The 19,250-nt window shown below is 44.6% G+C and overlaps 1 pseudogene; it reads right to left on the reverse strand.

Moving 5' to 3' along the window:
* Positions 1-18,074: 18,074 nt before the first annotated feature.
* Positions 18,075-18,795, reverse strand: LOC130875017 (protein C1orf43 homolog; annotated as a pseudogene).
* Positions 18,796-19,250: the final 455 nt, after the last annotated feature.

A 19,250-nucleotide genomic window follows, 5' to 3' on the forward strand; every position in this document is an offset into this window, starting at 1 on the left:
GAGAGTGAGATGAAGACCACACTCAGTTCCTCAGACTCCAGCTTCCATCCAACACTTGGTTTCATTAGTTAAAAAAATACAAAAACTTTGGTCCCAATCCAGTTAAATCTAAAAATATCGAGTTTTATTTTCAAACTCTTGTCCCCATAATCTCATTGCTTTTCTCACTGTGTGACTTACTTTAGGGCTATCATCCTACAGAAGCCCAGGGTCAGTGTGCTACCAGGGACTGTGAAAAGCCCAGAGATACGGGCCTGTTACAGTGGAAGGTGTTTTGCAAAAACTGTCTTACAAACCACACCAAGCTTTGGGTGTGCCTGCTGCCTGACGAAAGGCTCATCCCGTGATCACATGGAAAGGGACGTGTGTCCTCCTCATCCTTGGTCCTCAGATGTGGTGTCTGGGGAGAAGGGCTCAGCGGAAGCTGCTGGTCGTCAGCGCCAGGAGAGACCAGGAGGGTCCTGTCACTCCTTTCCCCATGACAGAGTTGCTGAATTTTTATTCTACAAAAAGTGATTCTTGTGGGGCTCAGGAGGTAGTGGTGTGCTCAGCATCGAGGGCACAGCACGATCCCCAGCACCCATGGAGAAATGGTACATACTGGTGTGCCCCTGTCATCCCCGAGTCTCTCTGAGGCTTGTTCTCCCTGAGTCTGAGAGATCCAGGTTCTCAGAGAACTTGTCTCAAAATATAAAAGGAAGACACTCTCAACATTGACCTCTGTACATGCACACACATGAAAGCGCACCTACCCATGACATGTACATAAAACACACAAAATACATTACTGAAACAGCACAGTCTACCCAAGAAATAATACAATCCCTATGTGTTAATAAAAAAATTTAAAAGGAGTCTAGGATATTAACTACTTTGACTTGAATGTTATGAACTGCATCTATCAACAGAATTATCACATAATATCCTGTATAATCATACAACTAGTTGTTCATTTTCATATTCTGCATTGGGCCACGTTATTTAATTTGGGTTTATATGAGAAAGTATTTCAAATCAAAGTTAACACTAGGTGGGACTTTCTGGAAGAGCTGTTAGGGCTTTGTTTGGACTGAGAGGCCTCAGCCTTGTGGGCATGCTGAGGAGTTGAGAGACAAGTTTCTTCCACCTTACCTGAGATTCTCTACCAGCAGGGTCAGGAAACAGAAGACACAAAAGATTTTTCTCCCAAGGTTTTCTGGAGATTTTCAGTCAATTCCTTTTCAGCCTGGCAGGGAATGATGGACAGTCACAAGATGTCTAGGGTTCTAGGAAGCCTAGACTTGGGCCAGGCTATGGTCCTGGAGTGGACGGCGAATGAGTAGCACGGCCTGTGGGTGGACCGTGGTTGACTCCGTGAGGAGGAACTTCAGGAGGCGTAGGACTATCCTGCGTCTAGTACTGCCGCCTTCTCCCTTAGATGTAGTCCTGGACTACAGAGTGACCCAGACCATGCAACAGGTTGGCTAGACCCTGATGACCCACTTGTGAGTGCTGGTGTGGGGTGGGTCTGGGCAGGGGAAGGGCCAATAATTACCAGTGGGCACCAAGGCTCTGTGTGTTCTCTTTGCTGTGCTTATTCAGTACTATATGGGACCCAAACCACACAAAGGCCCCACCTGTCTGGCTTGGTTCCTAGTGGCAACATTCCTGACTGCAGCATGATTGGAAGGGCACCACAAGAATGGCTGACTGATGCAAAGGGAGTTTCTTTGACTTTCATAGGTGAAGACACAGAAGCTGTGAAAAGCAGAAAGGACAGTGAAGGATCTCTGAGAAGACCTGCAGAAACATGCCTTGTGAGTGACAACATGAATGAGCTGTTCTAGGGGAGCATGGCAGACGGGGTGACTCCAACAGACATGTGTTTTCTCGCTGTTCTGCACATTCAAGTCTGAGAATAAGATTCCATTAGGAGCCTCTTCCTGGCTTCAAGATGGCTGTTTCCTGTCTGTGTCTTCGCATGGATTAATGGGCGCTGTCTTTAGCACCTAGTGTGCTTTTCCTGATAGACACAGTAGAGCATTTGAGTTGCCTCATCCTCCTAATCTAATACAATGGGATTTCATGCTCAGCTGCCAAGAACGTGTTTGCTTACAGCCCACCAGGAGACCTAAATCAGAGTTTAAAATTTTAAATTGTCTTATTAATGAGACTAAGAACTCCAGGAGGGAACCCTGAATTCCTACTATCCCCTGGAAGCTTTAAAGAGTTCCCCAAACTCTAGTACTTTCAGTGAGGGACAGGCTACACTAGGTTGGCCTGTGGGTGTGTCTGTGGCAGTTGTCTTAATTCAGCTAATTGATGTGGGGAGAGCCAGTCCATTGTGGGCAGCATCCCCAAGGTAGGTGGTTCTGACCTGTGAAAGGCGGAGAAACTGAACTGAGCACAATCAAGGGAGCACTGTACATGACCATGGCATGATGTGACTCCGTGAAGGTCCTGCCTTGACTTCCTACAGTGGTGGATGTAACCCAGAAGTGTAAATGGAAACGAGTCCTTTTCTCTCCTAAGTTGCTTTTTATCAGAAACAAGAGAGAGAGAGAGAGAGAGAGAGAGAGAGAGAGAGAGAGGAGAGAGAGAGAGAGAGAGAAAGAAAGAAAGAGAGAGCTCTCAACTAGAATATTATCTTATGTTGGTGAGATTATAAACTTAGAAGTGGAAATCAGTAAAGTTCTATATGACCCGTCACACTCAATGAATATTTTAAGTTGGAATACTACAGAGATATTTGCTCATCCACGTTTATGATAGTCTGAATGAGACTGTCTCCCTAGGCTCATGTATTTCAATACTTGGGTCCAAGTTGATGGAATCGTTTGGGAAGGATTAAGAGGTGTGACCTTGTTGGAGGAGGTATGTCCCTGGGGGTGGGCTTCGATGTTTCAAAAGCCCATGCCAGTCCCTTTCTCTCTCTGTGTTGTGATTATGGATCAGATGTAAGCTCTGATCTACTGGTCCAGAGCCGTGACTGCCTACCTGTTGCCGTGTTATCTGCCATGATGGTCATGGATTCACCGTCTGAAACTGCAAGCCCCCATTAGGTGTATTCTTCTAAGTGGCCTTGGTCATGGTGTCTTAGTAATGCAATAGGAAAGTAACTAAGACAATGCTCTTTGCTGCTCTATAGTAGCCAGGCCATGGAACCATCTTAGCTGTCCATCGACAGATGAATTGATAAAGAAAATTCAGTGGAAAACCAAAAAGAAAAGAGAAGAAAGGAAGGAAGGAAAGAACTGTGGTAACTGTGGTGAAGTATAATTTGCTGGCTGGTGGTGGCGCACGCCTTTAATCCCGGCACTCAGGAGGCAGAGCTTGGTGAATCTCTGTGAGTTCGAGGCTAAAGTCAGCCTGGTCTATAAAATGATTTCCCAGGACAGTCTCCATAGCTACAGAGAAACCCTGTCTCGAAAAACCAAAAAAAAAAAAAAAAAAAAAAAAAGAAAATGTCATAGATTACAATGGAATTTTATGAGCCATAAAGAAAGATTAAACCATGGCATTCACAGAAAAGGAGAAGTAACTGGAAATTATCATGTCAAGTGAAGCTGAAAGACAAATGCTACATTTGCTCTCAAACATGGAACCTAGCTTTGAAATGATATGTATGTGTGTGAATATAGGTGCACACATGTGTGTAGGTCATGGAACTAGAACGGGGATCATTAGAGGAAGAGGTCAGAGCGAGTGAGGTTGAGAAACAAGGTGCTAGAATACGTGTGTCGTGAAAAGAGAGGTTTGGGCAAATGGAAGCAAAGGATGGGGTAGAGGGGAGGAGGAAGTCAGGAGAGGGGCAGTGGGGGAGAGGAACCAATGACGACAAGGTGTGACGACAGGTTTGTATAAAGATGTCATGATGAAACCCCTCTTTTCTTATGCTAACCTAAAAAAAATCAAACGTAAAAATAAAAACTATCAAAAACATCGTTTCCCACCTCCCTCCCCAAAGTTCCCCAAAGTCAAACCAGAAATCCCTTGCATTCCTTAGTTCCAAAGTTCTCCACCAGAGGCAAGCATTAAGCCCCGCTCCTTGCAGCCCCTTGGAGCACATGCGCAGTAGGAGGCGCTCTGCCTGTTATTGCAGTCTGCTCTTTGGTGATGCTGGGATCACGGCCTGAATCCTGGTTGAAGGGACAGCTCTGTTGGCTCAGAGGGAGTCATGAATGGAATTTCAGAAGGGAAGTGATCACTAATTCCAGTCACGTCATACTCTGATCTCCCTTTGTTAAATAACATTATCGATTCAGTAACCTTTGGAACCCTCATGCTTCATATTTCTGTCACACCTGTGAAACACATCACTTTCCTTATTTAAATGTTTAAATGTTTGTGAGACAAGATCTCCGAGGTCACGTTATTCCAGGCAAGGAGCCTTACAGTTCCAAACCCCAGGAGAACGTTAGCAAATGCAACAAGCCTTTACCCACCCACTTAACTTTAGAATTCTGCTCTCAAGCATGCCTGGAGTAACAATTATAGAAAGAACTGGAAGGAGCTGGGTGTGACAGCACATGCCTTTAACCAGAGGTAGGTGCTCTGGCCAGCCTGGTCTACATAGTGAGTTTCAGGACAGATAGGACTACATAGAGAGACCCTGTCTCGAAAAAGAACTGAGCAGCTCACTTGTCGTTTTATGTATGTGCGTTCTAGGAAGTGCTCTGCCCTCAAGCAACAGCCTTGGCTCCACTTTTCCTGAAAATACCTGCTTACTAAAAGCTGAAAAAAAAAAAAAAGCTGAACTAGGAAGGGGACGGGTAGCAGAAATATCCCTATTTATACTGAACTAGGAAGGGAACGGGTAGCGGAAATATCCCTATTAATACTGAACTAGGAAGGGGACGGGTAGCGGAAATATCCCTATTTATACTGCCCAGAAATCTCAGTGCGTCACTATTTGACTCTCTTGCCAAGTTTCCTCGCACGCGTGCGGATATGGCCTGCACTTTCTTCCATGGTGGGATTATTTTAGATATACCATGTCCAATTCCTATAGTTACACTCTAAAGACTCTTGTGATCCTAAAAAAAATGCAGACTCACACTGAAATAAACTCAGTCTTACCTTGAACCTTGTTTTGCGCCCACTCTTGGTACAAGTGTACCCTGATTTATGCTCAACTGAGATTATTTCAAAGTGGATCCTACGAATCTACTATTTCTGCCAGGAATGGTCTCTGTCTGTTCTGGTTTGGTTTCTGTTGCTGTGACAAACTCTGACCCAAGGCCACTTCAAAGATGAAAGGATTGATCTGACTTTCTCTTAGAGGTTCATCATTGAGGGAAATCAGGCCAGGAACTCAATGAGGGGCTTGAAGAAGAAACCATGGAGAGAAGATGCTTCCTGACTGGCTTGCTGGCTCATGCTCAGTTAGCTTTCTTCTATAGCCAGGACTGATTGCCTAGGAATCTGCCTGACCCACCATGGGCTGCCCCCTCCTCCCACCAATAAACAATTAAGACTGTCCCTTATGGGATAACCAGAGGCCAGGCAATCAGATGTGGTCACCCTTACAATCAAAGCTCTCCTCTCAGATAACTCTAGGCTGTTCTAAGTTGACAAAGCTGACCAGGCCAGCGAATCCCTACAGAAGACCTTAAAAACAGTGACAGCATCCTTCTGATGTCCAGTGTGTCCTACTTCCTCACACAGCCACTCTTAAGCTTCTTGGATGGCCCTGTGGTCATTGCTATTATTTTACTTGAGTCCAGATGGAGATATACCTATAACTGGTTTCCTTGGTTAACATGGTTCTTAGTTTGTTCTGATCTCTGCAGGTTTTCCCCTTAGGGTTTATTTGTTGAAATTCAGTGGTCTGTTCTACAGTGTGTCTTGGTTTGGCTTGCTGAGTGCTCCCCTGTGGAGATGTTTATAATGTCCCACTGTTCTGTAGTTCTTGATAACTGCTTAGATCTAAAAGCTTGATGATGCTCAGGTCTGTTTCCTCTAATCAAGTCGATTTCATAAATGATGGTGTTGTCACCCGCACGGACCCCAAGTGTCTAGTTTCTTTTCTGTCCAATGAAAAACCTCCATTTGTTTCCCATCACAAGGTATAAAATGGGCTCTAGAGGAGACTCAGTGGTTAAAAGTGCCTGCTGCTCTTGTCAAGGACCTGAGTTTGGTTTCCACCCGGTATCAAAGCAGCTCACAACCTCCTCTAAGTCCAGCTTCAGGGATCTGGTGCATTGTTCTGGCCTCCTCCAGCACCTGAACTCACATGTGCATTTCCTCACCCCCCAAATCTTCATTCACACGTGCATAACCCCTCTAAATATCTGCATTCACATGTGCATGACCCTGCCAAACATCTGCATTCACAGGTACATAACCATGCCAAACATCTGCATTCACATGTGTATGTCCTCCACACAAACATCTGCATTAACATGTGCATGCCCCCACACAAACATCTGCATTCACATGTGCATGTCCCCACACAAACATCTGCATTCACATGTGCATGTCCTCCACACAAACATCTGCATTCACACGTGTATGTCCTCCACACAAACATCTGCATTCACATGTGCATATGCCCCCATACAAACATCTGCATTCACATGTGCATGTCCTCCACACAAACATCTGCATTCACATGTGCATGTCCTCCACACAAACATCTGCATTCACATGTGTATGTCCTCCACACAAACATCTGCATTTACATGTGTATGTCCTCCACACAAACATCTGCATTCACATGTGCATGTCCTCCACACAAACATCTGCATTCACACGTGCATGTCCTCCACACAAACATCTGCATTCACACATGCATGTCCTCCACACAAACATCTGCATTCACATATGCATGTCATCCACACAAACATCTGCATTCACATGTGCATGTCCCTCACAAACATAATTAAAAATGGTCATTATAAAGATATAAAATGGTTAAATGCTAAATTATCATATCTGCTTTATTTATTATATAGATATTTCTATAAATGTCATCTAGAATATTTCTTTAAAAATAAATTTCCCTTAAGTACTTTTGTGTACATAGAAGCATAACTTGAATGGGAAGGAAGGATAAATGCTTAGTTTTTTATCCTGGTTTTCAATGTAGTGGTTGATTCCTTCTGAAAATGAAGGATACTTTTTTTCCCTATTATAAACATATTTGACATGATACAGTGCTTTTTGCTACCGTGCTTTTAAACATCACCTTCGATCTTTCTGTGTCTGTACCTCGGGAAGATCAGTTTTCATGGTTGCACCATTTGTCTCTTGTAAAGGATCTGGTTGCATTTAACTATTTCTTATTGTTGAAAATGTGTATTCTGTGTATGTGTACACACGTGTGTGTATACATGAGTGTGGGGGTTTGTGGAAGGTTAGAGGTCAGTCTCAGGTGTTGTCTAGCTAGCAAGCTCCAGGGATGCACATGTCTCTGCCTCTGCATACCTGGGTGGGTTATAAGCATGTCCTGACATACCTGCATTTACACAAGTTCTGGAAATTGAATTCTGACTCTCGTGTTTGAATGGCAAGTATTTTACCAACAGAGTTATCTCCCAAACAGTTACATTCTTTTAATTTAGAAGTCCTGGTAGAGTTCAGTCTTGGTTTTACATATATATATATATATATATATATATATATATATATATATATTGCTTTCTCTAATATTATTTGCAAGGTGAAATTAGTGGATTAATTTTTAATGATGACCAGGATATAAAGGGAGCCTGGTTAGTTGAGTAGGTCTTTTATTGAAGCTTTGAAAGATATTTTTTACTTTGTCTACTTAAAATATTCATACCATTGATGGGAGAAAAATATCTCCTTTTCTCCTTGGTAGTTGAAGAGGCCCTTCACCAAGGACGAAAGAGAAAACACAATGATTAATTGAACTGGACAGGTTATTTAAATGTTTAAAAATGATAATGGCCACACACCTTTTACTATTCTCATATTTGTTTGAAAGTTTTAATGTTTCTTTCTTTCTTTTCTTTTTTTTAAAAAATAAATGCTCACTCTTTGAAAAGGAATTTCTTCCCTTTCTGATTCTCCATTATGGCATGGATTTTCACATATGTAAATGAATGTTGTCTATCAATATACATTTGTGTACATTGTCACTTAGGTGACAATTCATCCTTCCTGTGCGGGATAGTTCTAGGCATGTTTGCTTGGAAACAATCATTAATAGTGTCTCCTGCCACCCTTCAGAGTCCCAGGCTTTATACTAAATGATGCAGTCACCGTAGATATTAGTGTTTTTGTTTTCCTTCTTTTTACCCAGATTCTTTTATTTCTACTTCCTAAAAGATAAAAGAGTGCATTAAAGAACTCCCCTAGCCCACCCAGTCCTCCTCCCTCCCCTCAATTGTGGCTGGAGAGTAGATGGAGAGAGAGGGATGAAGACTGGCATATGAAAGAAGCCATTAGATAGAAAGACTGTAGACATATCCCTACTAGGGTTACATGGAAGGATCAGAACATGTGTGAGAAAGCATGTGACGTATGCACACTGGAGAAGGTGGGTGTTGTGTAAATGACCTATAACATGTCATGACTCTGGTGGCCTGGAACCATTCATTGAGCTTCTTGCCTTTCTCAGCTCTGTCCCATTTGGGTCCTGATTCCTGCACAGTAAGCAGGAATGGACTAGACTGTCTCCACTAGTCTTCCCTCAACTTTTGATGTCATGCCGGGCACGCCCCCTAACCACTCAGGATGGGAAATTGCTTTGCTGAGGGACAATTTGGCCATGATACCAAAGCTGTGGCCTGGCAGCCGTATGCATAATTGCCTTAAATAGCTCTGTTGAAAGACATGCTCTACATTGGGAGGGGATGACTTGGGTCTGGTATACTGCAACTTTCCTTCCTTTTCTTCATCCTTCTTTCTATTCTTTAATTTATAGCCCGTGCAGAGGGAGGGAGTCTGGGGAAAGGAAAACCAGTGACGCTTGTGCCTTACTCCTTGATGCACCAGAAACACAACAGGAAAACCCTTCTCAAGCCTGTGGCTTGCACTGACATGTTGGGAGCGCCAGTCACTTTAGGAAATGGCCTCTTTGGCTTATGGACAATAACTGAGCAAGGCAGTTTGTCTCACATTTACTTTTAAAGTGCAGAGAGCACAGGGTCCAGAGCGCAGAGACTACCTGCTTAAACTCTTCCGCTATGCCAAAGATCTCAGAGAGCTATTTCTTTCTGCTACCTTGGAACTCTGAATTATTTGATTTTGGATTCTAGGCTAGTGTTCTTACTAGCTGCTGTGTTGACATTTCTTTCCAATTGAAATGTTTCATCCTGAATGTTTCAACTACTGAGAATCTAATTAAGACTCAGGAAGTTCTAAAGGTAGGTTGGTCAAAACCTGTAGAAATAACAGAAGTCTCAGGAAGTCCCTGAAACTTACCAGGTGCATAAATTCCTTCCTTTTAAGGTAATGCAGGCAGTAAGACTGCTGATGCTGTAGGGCTTTCTGACCTGTCCAATTGCCTGCAAGTCATGCAGAGAGCTCCAGGGTTACAGTTTTAATGAGTCATCCACCATGCTGGGGTAGGCTTTCAGTGAGGCGGCTGCCTTAGATTTGCCCATGCTCCTGTAAGTTCCCAATAAACTCATTGGGTTACCAAGCCTGACTTTGGTGTTAAGTCTCATAGAACACAACTATTTTAGATCAGTGATAACATGTTGATGGAACTGAGTTTTCAAACAAGAATCCCTTTCAGAACAGAGCTGGACAAGCTGTTCAATTACACTGGGCAGGAAGTGAAGCTCTAGCCTGTTCTGAGTGAACTGGAGTAGATGGATGTCCTGGAGACCTCCAATTTTTGCTTGCCACAATAAAACCTTTACTTTTCCTCTCCATTTCCAGAACTTTCCCTTAGCAAATCTGAAAGAAGGAAAATCTTTCCTAAGGGCTCCACCAGGGGCTTCATTCTCATAACAGAGATCCTCTGAGGACCTCATGGGGAACAGAGTATAGAACAAGACTCTGTGCCTGACTTGGTGGCACTTAGTCTAATTGGCCTATGTGGAGGCTGGAGAGGGGCATCTGAAGGGATGCAACAACCATGTAGGTGTTAAGTACTTTTAGGTCCCCAAGGATGGTGTTGAATGGGATGTAGAATTCAGGTCTCTCTGCTCTAGGACCATCCAAGGCCTTTGTGTGTTGGGTTGGGTATAGAGGCAGATAAAATATGTTCTTCTTCCCGAGACATACACTTACCTGAGGAATGAGATGCTTGCAAGCAGGGGATGATGCAATTCATTATTGAGAATTACAGACCTCACTGTGTGGTCTAGCCTGCAACTTGATCTGAACATTGAGGGTGAGGATAGCATGTGGGAATAGGGAGGGGCCTAGGAGGAAAAGATCCAAGCGTTATGGAAATATAAGTTCACACTTAGGCCTTACTGTTTCAGTCACAGTATTGTTGGTGAAAGACTGGCTCTTACTAGCAGCAGTAATGCCCTACACACAGCCCACTGTCTGTATCTTTACACAGATTATTCAAAAACACCGAGTGCAAGTAGGAAGTAGATGCTGTTAGCTCCATTGAGACCCTGACAGACTTAGTGTCCTGTCAATTATCATGTACCAGAAGGGTTTATACATGGACATGAGCCTGTGTCAAATCTTTGTACTGACTCCAGTGGTTCTGAAGATGTAATGCAGTTGTAACCGAACAGCTGAGGTGTGGTAATTTATAAAGAAGAGATTTATCTCTTACAGTTCTGGAGGCTGGAAAGTCTGAGAAGGAGGTGCCAGTATTGAGAGCCTTCTCTTCCTTCTTTCTAATATTTATTTCATTTCTAAATCCTGTATCTCTGTGTGGGTATGTGCATGTGAGTGCAGGTGCCTGTGCAGGCCAGAAGAGGGCACCAAATCTCCTGGAACTGAATTTACAGGTGATTGTGAATACCCAAAGTGTGTGCTGGAAACCAAACTTGGTCATCTGCAAGAACAGCGTATATTCTTAAACACTGAGCCATCTCCCCAGACCCTGATGAGAGCCTTCATGATGCACTGTAGCATAGTAGAGAAGGGAGATACGCAAGCATGTTATTGTCAAATATCTCACCTCTTTTTTAAAAAAAATTGTTTTAAATTGAGCTATATGTTTTTCTCTGCTCTCCTCCCCTTCAACTCTCCCCCAAGGTCCCCATGCTCCCAATTTACTCAAGAGATCTTGTCTTTTTCTACTTCTCATGTAGATTAGACCTATGTATGTCTCTCTTAGGGTCCTCTTTGTTGTCTAGATTCTCTGGGATTGTGAATTGGTAGGCTTTTTATTTTTGATGAGTGAGTACATATGATATTTGTCTTTCTGCGTCTGGGTTACCTCACTCAAAATGATTTTTTCTAACTCCATCCATTTGCCTGCAAATTTCAAGATGTCACTATCTTTTTCCACTGTGTAGTACTCCATTGTGTAAATGGAGTATTTTCTTTAGCCATTCTTTGATCGAGGAGCATTTAGGTTGTTTCAAGGTTCTGGCTATGACAAACAATGCTGTTATGAACATAGTTGAGCACACATCCTTGTGGCACGATTAAGCATTCTTTGGATATATACCCAAAAGCGGTATTGCTGTGTCTTGTGGAGGTCTCTGGCTTGGACCTGTTCCTGTATATGTCCCTGGCTCAGGCCTGCTCCCACAGAGGTCCTTAGCTTGGGCCCTGTGCTGCAGAGGTCTCTGACTTGGGTCTGTTCCCTTGGTCGTTGCTCCCTCATACCTGCTCCTGTTAAGGTTGCTGACTCAGGCCACCACAGAGTCTTAATCAGCATCTCTCACTTCTTATAAAAAGCTGTGAACTAAAGTTCTGAGAAAGGGGCTGTACTCACCAAGGCTGACTGACTATCAGAGGTTTAATGATTGGCACGCTGAAGGTCCAGATCCTCTTACAAGTTATGTTGGTATCTGCAGCCCTTTTAGTTGCCTATTGTCAACCTTTGTATGTGACCCCCTATAACTATTAGGTAAATTCTTTGGAATGTCTAAATAGACCCCTTAGCTTCCACTCCACAAAAGTTAAGAATGCCATCAGATAGCACCTGAGACCTAGGGCAGAGATTCCCTTGCCTTGCTGCAGCCCATCGACTTTTTGTGCCTGCCAGTGTATTCAAAAAGTGTGCTGACTTAGCACTCTAAATGACCCTCAGCATTCCAATCTGAAGTAGCATTAAAGTTCTGAACAAACTGTTTAAGACCAGCATCAGAACTTACCAGAAACGCCATTCTGCATCCCCAGCCTGAGACCTCCTGAGTTAGAAAGTCTGATGGTGGGTCGTGACTGAGCCCATGCATTTGTACAGATGTGTATTCTGAAAACATCTGCTCATATTTGCAGGTTCTTGTGTTCTGGAGCAAATAATTGGACCAGTGCTTTATGATAGGAAAAAAAATTAGAGAAAGTTTATTCAGGAACAGAAGGACCCTGCTGAGACCGGAGGACTAGAGAGCTGGGGAAGGCCTGGGACTATAAATGACACAGGCCACAAGAGTGCTGAACCTTTGTGTGTCATTCACATAGCACCCATGTGACCATGGGGCTTCCTCAAACATGCCCCACAACTTCAGCTCCAGTCTTTCTCCCATTTGGCTTATTTCATATGTTAATCTCCGTGTCTGTCTGTCTGTCTGTCTGTCTCTCTCTGGATCTTACTTTTCCACCACAATCCCCTTGATTGACTCTGATCAACTCTAACTTGAGAATTAATTAGCAGTAGAAAATGGCCTCTTGTTGTTATATAAGCCCACCAGAGATCAGCACACAGATGCTCTTAAAGCTGAAAACAAAGCCCCCATAGCCAGAATCATTCTGTGTAAGTGTAGGGGAGAGGGAAACCAAGCAGAAGAAACTACCTCTCCTCCCACAAACTCAGACACTGTTTCTCCCTCCCCAGACATGACCTTGCTGTGCTGGTTATACAGAGGTTGCCTTAGTTAGGGTTTCTATTGCTGAGAAGATATATCATGACTACGGCAACTCTAATAAAGGAAAACATTTAATTGGAGCTGGTTTACAGTTCAGAGGTTTAGTTCATTATCATCTTGTTGGAAAGCATGGTGGGGTATAGGTAGATATGTGCTGGAGAAGTAGCTGAGAGTTTTGCATCTGGATCTGTAGGCAGCAGGAAGAGAGGGTGAGCCACTGGTCCTGGCTTGAGCTTCTGAAATCTCAAAACCCATCCCCAGTGACACACTGCCTCCAACAAGGCCACATCTACTCCAACAAGGACACACCTCTTAATTGTGCCACTCCCTATCAGCCTATGGGCACATTTTATTCAAACCATCACAGAATTGCAAAGTCCACTTTTGGCTGGACTAAGAGAACTGGCTGAGTTTGGGGTTTCATTTCTGGCTGGACTAAGAGAATAGGCTGAGTTAGAAATTTCTCTGGCCATGGGCAAACCAAGAAGATTTGGGTACCCCAACAGGAGGGCACAGGTCTTAAGGAAGGGAGGTGGGTCTTGCACCAGAGAAAATCACTGGTCAATATAGGGCAACTAGTCAGGGCAGCTGGGGTGTCCAGCCCCTGTGTTTTAGCAGCCTGAACTGTTGGGGGGGGGCGCAGGAAGTCCAGAAATTCTTCAATAGGTTGCCTGACTCCAAAGGAGGGCCAGTCGATTTCACAGAAGGTCTGGAGTTTTCTGGGTGAGAAATGGATACTATGTGCATTCTTGTCTATAAAATCCTCCCTGCTATGCCCACCAGCACCTCTGTCACCCCACCAGAGGGTCCACAGGCAGTCATGGGCTGCCTTGTGGGCAGAGGTGTACTAGCAGCAATAGTCTGTTCACTCCTCCTCCCATTTTAGATTCGTTTCTCCAACCAGCAGAACTGACAGAAGCCCAGAGAGACACACAGATGGACAAACAGTAGTGACAACTAGAAGTGTTCACCACACAGACGTAAACCGGGGTGGGGGGGTCAGTGATGTCTCATGTGGATCCTGGACACTGGAATTTGGGCCATGTCCTGTCTTTCTTAAGTGTCCTGTTCAGAAGGTGCCATAAACAGACTTACCCCCAGATGCTACAGATTCAGGTGACTTTCCGTAATTTCCTGTTTTAGGGTGGAGGTGTTGGGAGTCTCTGGAGCAGCAGGGCAAGAGGCAGGAGAAGTGTGTGGGGTTCTGGAACATCACAGGGTGTACATCTCCAGCATCTGTCTTTTTTCTGTGCTACCTTCCCAGATGAGATCCAAGGTCCCCAGTGCCTGGTAACATCTCATTTTTGGGGGATCTCAGAGGCACCTCCTGAATGTTGCAAAACGAACCCACCAGAGAGCACCAGGTGGACACTGTTAAAGTTGAAAAGAAAGTCTTTATTGCTCATCTGCAGCTGCATGGGAAACTTGCCCACATCAGGCAGCCTTGAGACTTACAGCTCTTTGTCTTTTATATGCAAAACCTGCATCTTGGTTACCACACTTCAAGTAGCAAAAAGCAGAACTACAGAAGCCCAAAAGCAAGGCTAGTGTATTTAGAGACTTCCTGGAACTATGGAATAGTTTGTTGATGGACTGAGTCTTTGTTCCCACTTCGGTGGCTGTTGGGGCCTAAGTGCTGGGTGTTAAGGTCAGAATGATGCTTCTAACGTGGCATTACTTGTGCTAAGGTCTGGGAACCTGTTATATGCTGTCTTCTCTGTAAAACGGAAGCAATTATCCAACCTTGTAAAGCTGAGGTTTGTGATGATTAAAATTGTCAAATTGACAGGATCTAAGATCTCCTAGGAAAGAAGCCTGAAGAATTGTCACATTAAATTGCCTGAGTGTAAAGACCCGCCCCGACTGTGGGAGGCACGTTCTACTGGCTGGGGGTCCTGAACTGAATTAGAAGGAGAAAGTGAACTGAGCACCTCATTCATCTTGCTCGGCTTCCTGACTGCAGTTGCAGCGCAAACAGCGCCCTCATGTCCCTGCAGCCATGTCTTCCCCACCATGACACACTCTTAAGGTAGGAGCCACAAGAAACCCTTTGTCCTCTTAAGTGGACTTCTTGTCAGGTGTGTTGACACAGCAATGAGACAGGCAACCATAAGGACTGAGCAAAGGGATGTGAGGGGCTCATAGGAAATTCTCTGAAGAGGAACGAAGGGGAACAAAAGTTTCTTCCTTTCCATGTCCTCGAGAGTGTGTTCTACTATGACCCCCTTTTCCAGGCATAACATGTTTACACCATTACCATCTTGGAGTCTGGACTGCCTTGGCCCAGCAGCCATGGTAACTAATGAGCAGAACAGCACAGTGATGGCCAGGTCTATGATGATGGTGATAGAGCGATTGACACTCCACAGTAGAGGGGAGAGGGGAAGCACAGGACCTCACCTAAGAGTTTAGCCATTGCTCGCTCGTTCCTTCGCTCAGCTTCAGGATGACTTGAGAGACGTTAGCCTATGTAAGATGTGTAAGGCTAATTGTAAATGGGACTCCATGATGCAGCTTCCACGAGGTCCTTTGTGATGGGGTAGTGGTTTGTGGTGATATAATGTTTGAAGGGTGTATAAGTAACCTTTCACTCAGGTTCTGTGTTAGTAAGCCTGGTAAACTCACTGTTTTGCCATGCTAGACCTTGGTGGAATCACACTTTGGTCTCTCATTGGTGCCTTCTCTGCACAAATAGACCTCTGTTGCGGGAGCTCCTTCCGCTCCTTCAGCCAATAGCCGCTGAGATACCAGCCCATTGGGGCGTGGTCTCTCTCCCTTTAAAAAAGTGGCCACTTCCCTCTCCTTGCTCTCTTGCTTCCTGTTCCACTTCCAGCGACTAGGCTCCTTTCCTGACTGTGCAGAGGGCTGTTGTCTGGGACGGTGATCTGTAAGTTTTCCCCTTTAAATAAATAACCATTCTATCAATCATAATTCCAAACTGGTGTGGGATTGTTTGTGACATACGCCTTCAGACCTCTGTTTTTGGTGTCTTGCCAGAAAGAGTTAGTGCAAAATCGTAGAACATCATTTTCTTTTCTGTGCTTTTTGGTCTGTGTGTCTCAGTATGTGTGTGCCCATCCATGCAGAGGTCAGAGAAGGGCGCCAGTGATCACCTCATTCCTTGACATACTGTATTTCCTTGATCTTTAAGCTCCTTTGTTTTGGCAATTCCCCAAGCCCTGATGATGTTTTTCCCTTGGTATTGGCATCACAGGAATATAATCTACAAGGATCGTAGGCCTACATCACACAGCAGGAATCATACATCCAAGAAGCCTCAGCAATAGGGCTCAGTGCTACAACACCATGCAAGCAGGTTCAGAGAACCTTGGCTGGGACCCCCTGACATTTAGGGAACATTAACCACTGCTATCTGTCCGTGGGCCACATCACCACCATACCTTCAGGTTTATAGATACAAAATACGCCGAGAACCTGTGTAAATGAGGACACAGAGCATGGACCAAGTGGCCTTGGTAGAGGGAGATTTTCAGCTGAACCCTGGAAGCAGGCAGGAGATGTACGGTTGTAATTACAGAGAATGGGACTCTTTATTTACACCTTACTTTTCTCATATCTTTAATGAGTTTCCACTAATGGCACATGTGAATTGAAAAGGCCTTAACTGCTTTCTACACCTTGCCATTCTTATGAGCCAATTACAAGGCTCCTCTCATTGCTGATTGCTGCAAACCCCAGGCTCTTTATGTGGAGCAGGTGTCTTCCAATAATAATGATCTTCTAATTTCCCACAGACAAGCAGGAGGGGGAGGTTGAAAAGACAATGAAAGGACAAGCCCGCATCCTGCTAGGAGCACCAGCTGCTGTGTGGTAGCCTCTCGTCCGGATGCTCTTCCTTCTCCCGGGCAAACGCTTCTTGTTCTCTTTTACCCTCCCACCACTATTTTTCAGAAACTGTGTGAGCAAATGAAAATCGTGAGGCCCAGAGAGATGGCTCAGCAGCTAAAAGCACTTGCAATGCAAGGATAAGAACCAGAGTTTGGGTCCCCAAACCCATGCAATACGCCAGAAAAATTAAAGTGCCACAAACCGCCAAGGCTTTAAAAATGTGTCTGATGTGCAATCAACAAACATCTGTGGATTAAGTGATCCACACCTGTGTGCTGGTTTGAGCAAGATGGTCTCCATAGTCTCAAGCATTTGAGAACTTGGTCCCTAGTTGGTGAAGCTGTTTGGGGAGACTTAGGGGGTGTGCTCTTACCAGAAGACGTATGCCACTGGGAGTGGACTTTGAGGTTTCAAATACCATGCGCCACTCCCACTGCACTCTCTCTGCTCTGTTTGCAGTTGGAGATGTTGGCTCTCAGTTGCTGCTGAGAAGCCATGTTCTTCCTGTTGCCCTACTGATGGTAATGAACTCTTATTCCTCTGGAACTGAACTGTAAGCCCCAAATAAACCCCTCCTCTTTCTTCTTCTTCTTCTTCTTCTTCTTCTTCTTCTTCTTCTTCTTCTTCTTCTTCTTCTTCTTCTTCTTCTTCTTCTTCTTCTTCTTCTTCTTCTTCTTCTTCATTTGTTTAGTAGTTAATTTTGTTAAATCATTTGTGAACTGAAACTAATGCACTAACATTAGAGGAAACCACTTTCCATTGTCTACCATCTTGGATAGGTTATACCAAGTGCCAGAACATTCCTATTTACTTGTCATAGCAGTATTGGGTGAGGGCAGGGCAGATCCTTCCACTTCAGGAAAAGTTCTGTTCATGTCTCAGCACACCTGGTTTAAATGGAGCACCAAAATTCCAGAGGACGTTCTCCCCACTTCCACATTCCCTTTTCCTCATGGGGTCCGGCCTGACTTTTCCACCCATCAGAACATTCCTATTCAATTGAGTAAGGTAGGGTAGACATAGACGACATCTCGCCTCAGTTTACACCTTTGGGACTAAACAGCATTGAAGAGGGTAAGCGAATTATAGTAAAAAACAAATGGAGATTTCAACAACAGAAATATTAATGGCATCTGAATTCAAATTCATAAAAAGTGCTATTGGGAGACAATGAAGTCTTAGCCAGTATTTGACAATGCCCCTAAGAAAGGACTGGGGAATGACCCGTAGGAACTCTGGCCTCAACAGAAGCTTTGGCTGGCAAAGTCTGGGCCTGCTGAGCCAGACGGCATGAAGGCTGCACAGGTGGCGTCTGCAGCTCCGTCACAGAGTACTCTCCAGCGTGCTGTAGTTGTCCTTACAGCTCTTCAGTCCGAGGAAGTGCTTGGAACGTTTGCTCTTCTGACTGGAGGGGAGGTATGTGACCTGAATGGTTGTTGGTGACATTTCACATGACTAAGTTAGGTCTTTGGCTGCTGATTGGTGTCGTCTCTGAGAGCTATCAATTCATCTTTGACCACAGTGGCCAGCTCACTCAAGGCCTCTTGATACCGCAAATGCTCACTCTGGCCAAAGACCCCTGTCCTATAATGGGCTGTCTCAGATAAGGGCCTTGCGTACACCCTTCAAAGGAGCTCGTGTTTCGTAGATCTAGCAAGTAGGAGTGGAAATTCTCACCCAGTAAAGAACAGGTGTGCCGGCCTTCAGCATGAAATGGGATCTCAGAGGCATGGGTGGCACCCAGAGCTTCATCCTGTACAGATAGTTGTAGCAACGTTGATTTCCCTGGGAGTCCAGCTGCAGTAATCTTGTATCATCATCGGCAAGGAGCTGGGGTTCATATTTGATATTCTGAACCCTGGATAGTGGAACATTGATCTCCTCTTTTAAATCCTTGGGAGAATTGTGTCCCACAGGGATATGAGGTTCCCTTCTAGGTTTCATTGTAAAGCGCATTAATTGTTTCTTCACAAATAAACAGCAGTACAAAAGTCAGGCTCCCATAGGCCATCGCAAGCACAGCGTTCACTGCAGACAGCTAGTTACTGCTAGGATATTCCCGTTTCTCTCCGCAAAGACCTGCTAGGATACTCCCACAGTGCTTGTGTGTTAACCCAGCCCAGGCAAAGCCAGAACACCTAGGTTCCTTGGACCTCTCTGGCCATTTCCAATTGTTTTAGAGGTAAAACCAAACTAGAAGTAGTTAAAAACCATGATGGATGGGGGGAGTTAGTTAAGCACAGTGCTTTTCCACCCCTCCCCCCTCAGCCCATTTTCTACAATTCTGTCTTAAGAACAGACCCGAGCAAATTGACCCAGCACCTGTCCACCACCCTCCAGTGTGAGGTCCACCACCATCGGTGTAAGATCCACTACCATCAGCGTGAGATCTACTACCCTCCAGTGTGAGATCCACCATTGTCAGTGTGAGATCCACTACCCTCCAGTGTGAGATCCATCACTGTCAGTGTGAGATCCACTATCATCAGTGTGAGATCC

Source organism: Chionomys nivalis, chromosome 5, assembly GCF_950005125.1.
Source record: "Chionomys nivalis chromosome 5, mChiNiv1.1, whole genome shotgun sequence".
NCBI lineage: Eukaryota > Metazoa > Chordata > Mammalia > Rodentia > Cricetidae > Chionomys > Chionomys nivalis.